A 6,836-nucleotide genomic window follows, 5' to 3' on the forward strand; every position below is an offset into this window, starting at 1 on the left:
AGGCATATTGACTTGATTCCAGTGAAAGTGAACACCTAAATATCTTTATTAATTAAGGGACTCATCAAAGACACTGCGGTCTTTTGGCACCTTTCAACCACAATGAAGTAAGAGGAGCAGAATCTCCTCGGGCGGAATGACTCACTGAATGCAGATAGTGAATATTACATGGATCTCATTGTACTGAAGCGCCTCAGAGCGCAGCGTTTTCTATGTGGACAACCTTTAAAATAACTTTGCAACATTTGCAAGATGATTGTAAAAAGACTGAAACGTTTTCTTTACTGTGGTGAAGCATCTCCGAATGTTACTTGCTATGTGTAAAGAGTCTGAGTATTATTGCTTTTTGTGTGATGGTCATTTTGGAATGTTAGGAATGTTCTCACAGATTTATGAATAAAGAATATTTTAGGGGGGAACAAATTGGCCTTTTGGCTGAGATCAAGGACAGAACTAGCTCCAGATCAAGTGCAATGCCTTTTCTTGTCAGCTTGGATCTTGGATCCAGTCATTACTAGTTTAACAGAGGCAGGGTGAAATTGAGGGGGCAAGGTAACGGACAACCAACCCACTCCCAGGAAGCAGGTTGCTCATTGAAAGATGTTTGTAAGGCTGAATGCCTTACAGTTCATGCCCCTTCCTGATTTAATCTAGTCAGCTGGGTTGCCTGGGTCTCAGAAAACCTGACAGTTAAAGGGAAACAAGGACCGCTACGTGGAAAAGGTCAATGCTTTTCTGATACTCCTGGTGGACCAAAAGGAGCAGGAGGCTCACCAAGCTAACCTGCTTCTCTCCCTACTAATGGGCTCCAAGATTGTGGGCTTTCCCTCTGTGATTATTGACCCTACCAACTCCAAAACTAACACCCTATGCTCACTAACCCTCAACCACATGGTTATCCATTCACCAATTTCCCCTGATAAACCCCATCTATGTGTTTAAACCCACAATGTGTTTAACACTTGAGTCCACACTGTTGGCAACCACTATCCTTTGTGCCCTTTGCCCTGAGCAGCAGAAAATCTTTCTGCTCCTGGACTTTAATTCCCCTCACAGTAAGTGATAACATTCTATAAGCTTTCTTAGTAACTTCCTGTATCTACATACTTTTGCAATTCATGTACTGTGACAGCCAGATTCCTCTGCGCCTCAGAACTCTGCAACCGCTCACCATTTAGATCATATACTTATTTTTATTCTTCCTGTCAAAATGGACAATTTCACTTTGTATTCCATTTGTCAGATCCTTGCACATTCACTTAACCTACCTATATCTTTACTGTGGTCTCCTTAAGTCCCTTTCACAATTTATTTCCCTACTTATCTTTGTGTAATCAGCAAATTTAGCAACCATCCTTTCAATCCTTTCATCCAAGTCATTCGTGTAAATTGAAAATAGTTGAGGTTCCAGCATTGATCCCTGTGTGTCAGATTTATTACATCTTGCCAACCTGAGAAAGACCCATTTATGCTTACTCTTCGCTTCCTATTAACCAGCCAATCTTCTATCCATGCCAAAGTCTTATTCCTATAACATGAGCTTTTATTTTCTGCAATAATCTTTGATGTAGCACCTTATCAAATTCCTTCTGGAAATCTAAGTATAGTACATCCACTGGTTCCCTTTTACTCACAACACATGTCACTTCCTCAAAGAACCCCTAATAAGTTGGTTAAACTTGATATCCCTTTTACAAAACCATGTTGACTCTGCTTGATTGTCTTAACCGTGTCCAAGTGCCCTGCTATAGCTTCTTTAATAATAGCTTCCAACATTTTCCTTACCTCAGATGTTAGACTAACAGTTCTATAGTTTCCCACTTTCTGTTTCCTTCCTTTTGAATAATGGAGTTGCATTTGCTATCTTCCAAACAAATGGGACCTTACCAAATTTAGACAGTTTTGGAAAATTAAAACCAATGCATCAACTATCTTACTAGACACTTGTTTTTAGACCTTAGGATGAAGTTCAGCAGGACCCATGCTCTTGTCAGCACGCGTGCAGTTCAAGTACCACTTCTCTGGCGGCTGTAATTTCCTAGAATCCCTCCTTTCCATTTAATAATTTATAACTCTTTCTGGAATATTACTTATATCCTCTATAGTGAAGGTTGTTGCAAAATATCTGTTCAATTCATCTGTTTTATCATCTTGGGTGGGACTCTCCAACATCATCTGCTGCCGATGAAAATGGAGTATTTGGCATTCTGCCAAAACTTCATTCACTACAACAGCATCAAAGAATCCCAGATGCGGACAAAGTTGGAGATCTTCGCCATTTATTTTCCATGATCAAGGACACAGTGGTTAGCACTGCTGTCTCGCAGCGCCAGGGGCCCAGGTTCAATTCCAGCCTCAGGTGGCTGTTGGAGTTTGCACGTTCTTCCCATGTCTGCATGAGTTTCCTCCATATGCTCCGGTTTACTCTCACAGTCCAAAGATGTGCAGGCTGGATTGATTGGCCATGCTAAATTGCTTTATAGTGTCGGGGAAATGGCAGGGCGGATGCATGGGGTTGCAGGGATAGGGCCTGTTGTCAGGTATCTTTTTGCTGAATGGCTTCCTTCTGCACTGTAGGATTCTGTAATTCTATGAATTCCCCAAACTGGCTTTCTTTAGAACCAACACTCACCTTGTTAACTCCTTTTTTAAATATTTATATAAACTCTTACCATCTATTTTTATATTTCTGGCTAACTTTCTCTTGTTGAATGCCATTAGCCTCATTGGTGGCACAGTGGTTAACACTCTGCCTCACAGCACCAGGGACCTGGGTTCAATTCCTGGCTTGGTCACTGTCTGTGCAGAGTCTGCACATTCTGCGTGAGTTTCCTCCAGATGCTTTGGATTCCTCCCACAGCCTGAAAGACGTGCTGGTTAGTTGCATTGGCCATGCTAAGGTCTCCCTCAGTGTACCCTAACAGACGCTAGAGTATGGCAACTAGGGGATTTTCACACTAACTTTGATTTGATTTATTATTGTCACATGTATTAGCATACAGTGAAAAATTATTGTTTCTTGCACGCTATACAGAAAAAGCATACCATTCATAGAGAAGGGAATGAGAGAGTTCAGAATGTAGTGTTACAGTCATAGCTAGGGTGCAGAGAAAGATCAATTTATTCAAAAGTCTGACAGCAGCAGGGAAGAAGAAATTCTTGAGTCGGTTGGTACGTGTTCTCAGACTTTTGTATCTTTCTCCTGGTGGAAGAAGGTGGAAGAGAGAACGTCTGGGGTGCCAGGTGTTCTTAATTATGCTGGCTGCTTTGCTGAGGCAGTGGGAAGTGTAGACAGAGTTAATGAATGGGAGGCTGGTTTGCGTGATGGATTGGGCTACATTCACAACCCTTTGTAGTTTCTTGCGGCTTTGGGCAAAGGAGGAGCTATACCAAGCTGTGATACAACCAGAAAGAATGCTTTCTATGGTGCATTTGTAAAAGTTGGTAAGAGTCATTGCTGACATGCCAAATTTCCTTAATCTTCTGAGAAATTAGAGACATTGGTGGGCTTTCTTAACTATAGTGCGGCATGGGGATACCAGGACAGGTTGTTGGTGATCTGGACACCTAAAAATTTGAAGCTCTCGACCCTTTCAACTTTGTCCCCGTTGATCTAGATAGGGGTATGTTTTCCTCTATGATTCCTGAAGTCAATGACAATCTCTTTCATTTTGTTGACATTGAGGGAGAGATTATTGTGCTGCACCAGTTCACCATTCTCTATCTCATTCTTGTACTCTGTTTCATCATTATTTGAGATCTGTCCCAATACAATGGTGTCATCAGCAAACTTGAAAATCGAATTGGAGGGGAACTTGGCCATACAGTCATAGGTGTATAAAGAGTATAGTAGGGGGCTGAGAACACAGTCTTATAGGGCACCAGTGTTCAGGATGATTGTGGAGGAGGTGTTGTTGCCTATCCATACTGATTGTGGCCTGTCGGTTAGGAAGTTCAGGATTCAGTCGCAGAGGGAGGAGCTGAAACCTAGGCCACAGAATTTGGAGATGAGTTTTGTGGGAATAATGATGTTGAAGGCTGAGCTGTAATCAATAAATAGGAGTCTGACATAGGTGTCCTTGATATCTAGGTATTCCAGGGTGAGTGCAGGGCCAGGGATATGGTGTCAGTTGTGGACCTGTTGCGGCAGTAAGCAGTGGATCCGGGTGGTCCGGGAGGCTGGAATTGATTTGTGCCATGACTAGCCTTTCGAAGCACTTCATAATGATGGATGTCAGAGCCACTGGACAATCGTCATTGAGACATGCTGCTTGGTTTTCCTTAGGTATCAAGATAATAGTTGTCTTCTTAAAGTAGATAGGGACCTCAGATTGTTGTAAAGAAAGGTAAAGAGAGAGTAACTTTGTTGCATTGTTAATATAAGCCTACTTGTCACACTAATACTTAAACTTAAAACATTATTTTGGAAATCAATTCTGGCCCATAACATGCCCATCTTTGTTTGCTGGCAATGCTGCAATTCAACACCAGGTGGTGACACAGAACATTCTAACCCAAAGATATTCCGCGTTTTTGTGCCATAGTTAGATAGGATCTTCATTCAGTTTGTGCTCTCACTTGTGCAAGAAATAATTGTTTCTGAAAAACTGATGAATTTTTTTTAAATCGAAGCCTGTTTGTGCTATATTTGCTGTTCTAATCAAGATGTCACAGAAACATTGCCATTAACTGATGCATCACAAGTGGTGAAGGGGAGAAGGGGAAGTCAGGTACCATTCCCACTCTCCCTGCTGGAAGGGTCTGGGTCTGAATGAACAGGATGATGCTTGTTAGTGATGTGCTTCATCTCATTGCTAAATGTGTGATCTTGGTGCATATAAAATGACTTTTGACCTTTTACACACTAATGATGTAATTCAAATAGGAGATATTTGTCAGAGATTTTTGACAGAGGTATTTGTCAGCTAAATACAAGTTTATCAGTCTTTTAGTCCACATTCCTTTTCAATGGAAGTTTTTAAAAAAAATTTACACGACATTGACACTGCTGGCTAGGCCAGCATTTTTATTGCCCATCCCTAATTACGCTTGAGAAGGTGGTGGTGAGCTGTCTTCTTGAAATGCTGCAGTCCGTGTGGTGCCAGTACTCCCACAGTGCTGTTAGGAATAGAATTCCAGGATTTTGATCCAGTGACACTGAGAGGGCAGCAATATTGTTCCAAGTCAGGATGGTATGTGGGTTGGAGGGCAATGTGCAGATGGTGGTGCATACTCCTAACAAAACTGTCATGGGCAAATGTAAATATGACTTGTAGATCACTGAGGGCAAGGTCAAGTAGTTTCCCTCTGGTTGGTTCCCTCACCACATCCCTGGGTGAGTGCAGCTCCAACAATACTCAAGAGTCTCGACACCATCCATAGTGCGACAACAATAATCTCTCCCTCAATGTCAACAAAACAAAGGAGATAGTCTTCAACTTCACAAAGCATAGTGGAGAACATGCTCCTGTCTACATCAATGGGGATGAAGTAGAAAAGATCAAGAGCTTCAAGTTTTTAGGTGCCCAGATCACCAACAGCCTGTCCTAGTCCTCCATGCAGATGCAAAAGTTAAGAAAGCCCACAACACCTCTACTTTCTCAGGAGACTAAGGAAATTTGCATGTCTGCTACAACTTTCACTAACTTCTACGGATGCACCATAGAAAGCATTCTTTCTGGTTGTATCACAGCTTGGCATGGCTCCTGTTCTGTCCAAGACTGCAAGGAACTACAAAGGTTCGCGAGTGATGCCCAGATTATCACTCAAACCAGTCCTTCATTCATAGACACAGTCTACACTTCTCGGAAAAGCAGCCAGCATATTCAAGGTCCCCACACATCTCGGAAGTACTCTTTTCCACTTTCTTCCATCGGGAAAAGATACAAAAGTCTGAGGGCATATACCAACTGATTCAAGAATAGCTTCTTCCCTGCTGCCACCAGACTTTTAAAAGGAGCTACCTTGCATTAAGTTGATCTTTCTCTACACCCTAGCTATGAATGTAACACTACATTCTGCACTCTCTCCTTTCCATCCCTATGTACGGTATGTTTTGTTTGTTTAGCATGAAAGAAACAATACTTTTCACTAATACATGTGACAATAAATCAAATCAAAACAAAGCAGCTGCTTGAATGACCCCCTTTCCACGATTTCAACATCCACTCACATTACCACTAATGAGCTGGGAACACCACCACCCAAAAGTTCACTTCCACGCCACTTGCCATTCTGACTTGGACGTGTAATGCTATCCCTTCACAGTCGCTGGATAAAAATCCTGGCCCTCTCTCCCTAGCAACGTTATGGGTGTACCTACACCACATTTTCAGATATGTTTCTGATCTCTTTTCCTCATACATTTTTGTTGTTTCTTCTTGGTTCCTTTTTAGACAGTGGTGAAAATGGTGAGCTACACATTGAGAAGTAAGTATTGTGTAAATGATGGGAGGCCTTAGATCCTGCAATGCCATTGCAAAGTAGGAGAGTAGAGACTGAAACCTGCAAGAAGAGGTGAGGAATATATGTGATAGTTTCACCAATTATATATCTGCCATCCCTTTTATCTTTAGATTTTCCATCTCAAAGAGATGTTTTTTGCGACTTCATCAAAACTGGCAATTCAAAGGTTTGCAAGATCAGATTGGAATGTTGATCCGTTTGTTCTCATCTTGTGAAAGCACGTGCATCCACTTTATACCTCTCCATTTGCACAGCCAAGATTGGACTCTTCAAGTGCACGTGTGAGAAAACTTGCCTCTTTCCGATTTATACTATATCATGTTGGAAACAAGTCTCCTGTCCCTAATATCAGTGAAATATCTGATGAAGGA

Source organism: Carcharhinus amblyrhynchos, chromosome 3 (genome assembly GCF_965287045.1).
Source record: "Carcharhinus amblyrhynchos chromosome 3, sCarAmb.v2.hapA, whole genome shotgun sequence".
Taxonomy (NCBI): domain Eukaryota; kingdom Metazoa; phylum Chordata; class Chondrichthyes; order Carcharhiniformes; family Carcharhinidae; genus Carcharhinus; species Carcharhinus amblyrhynchos.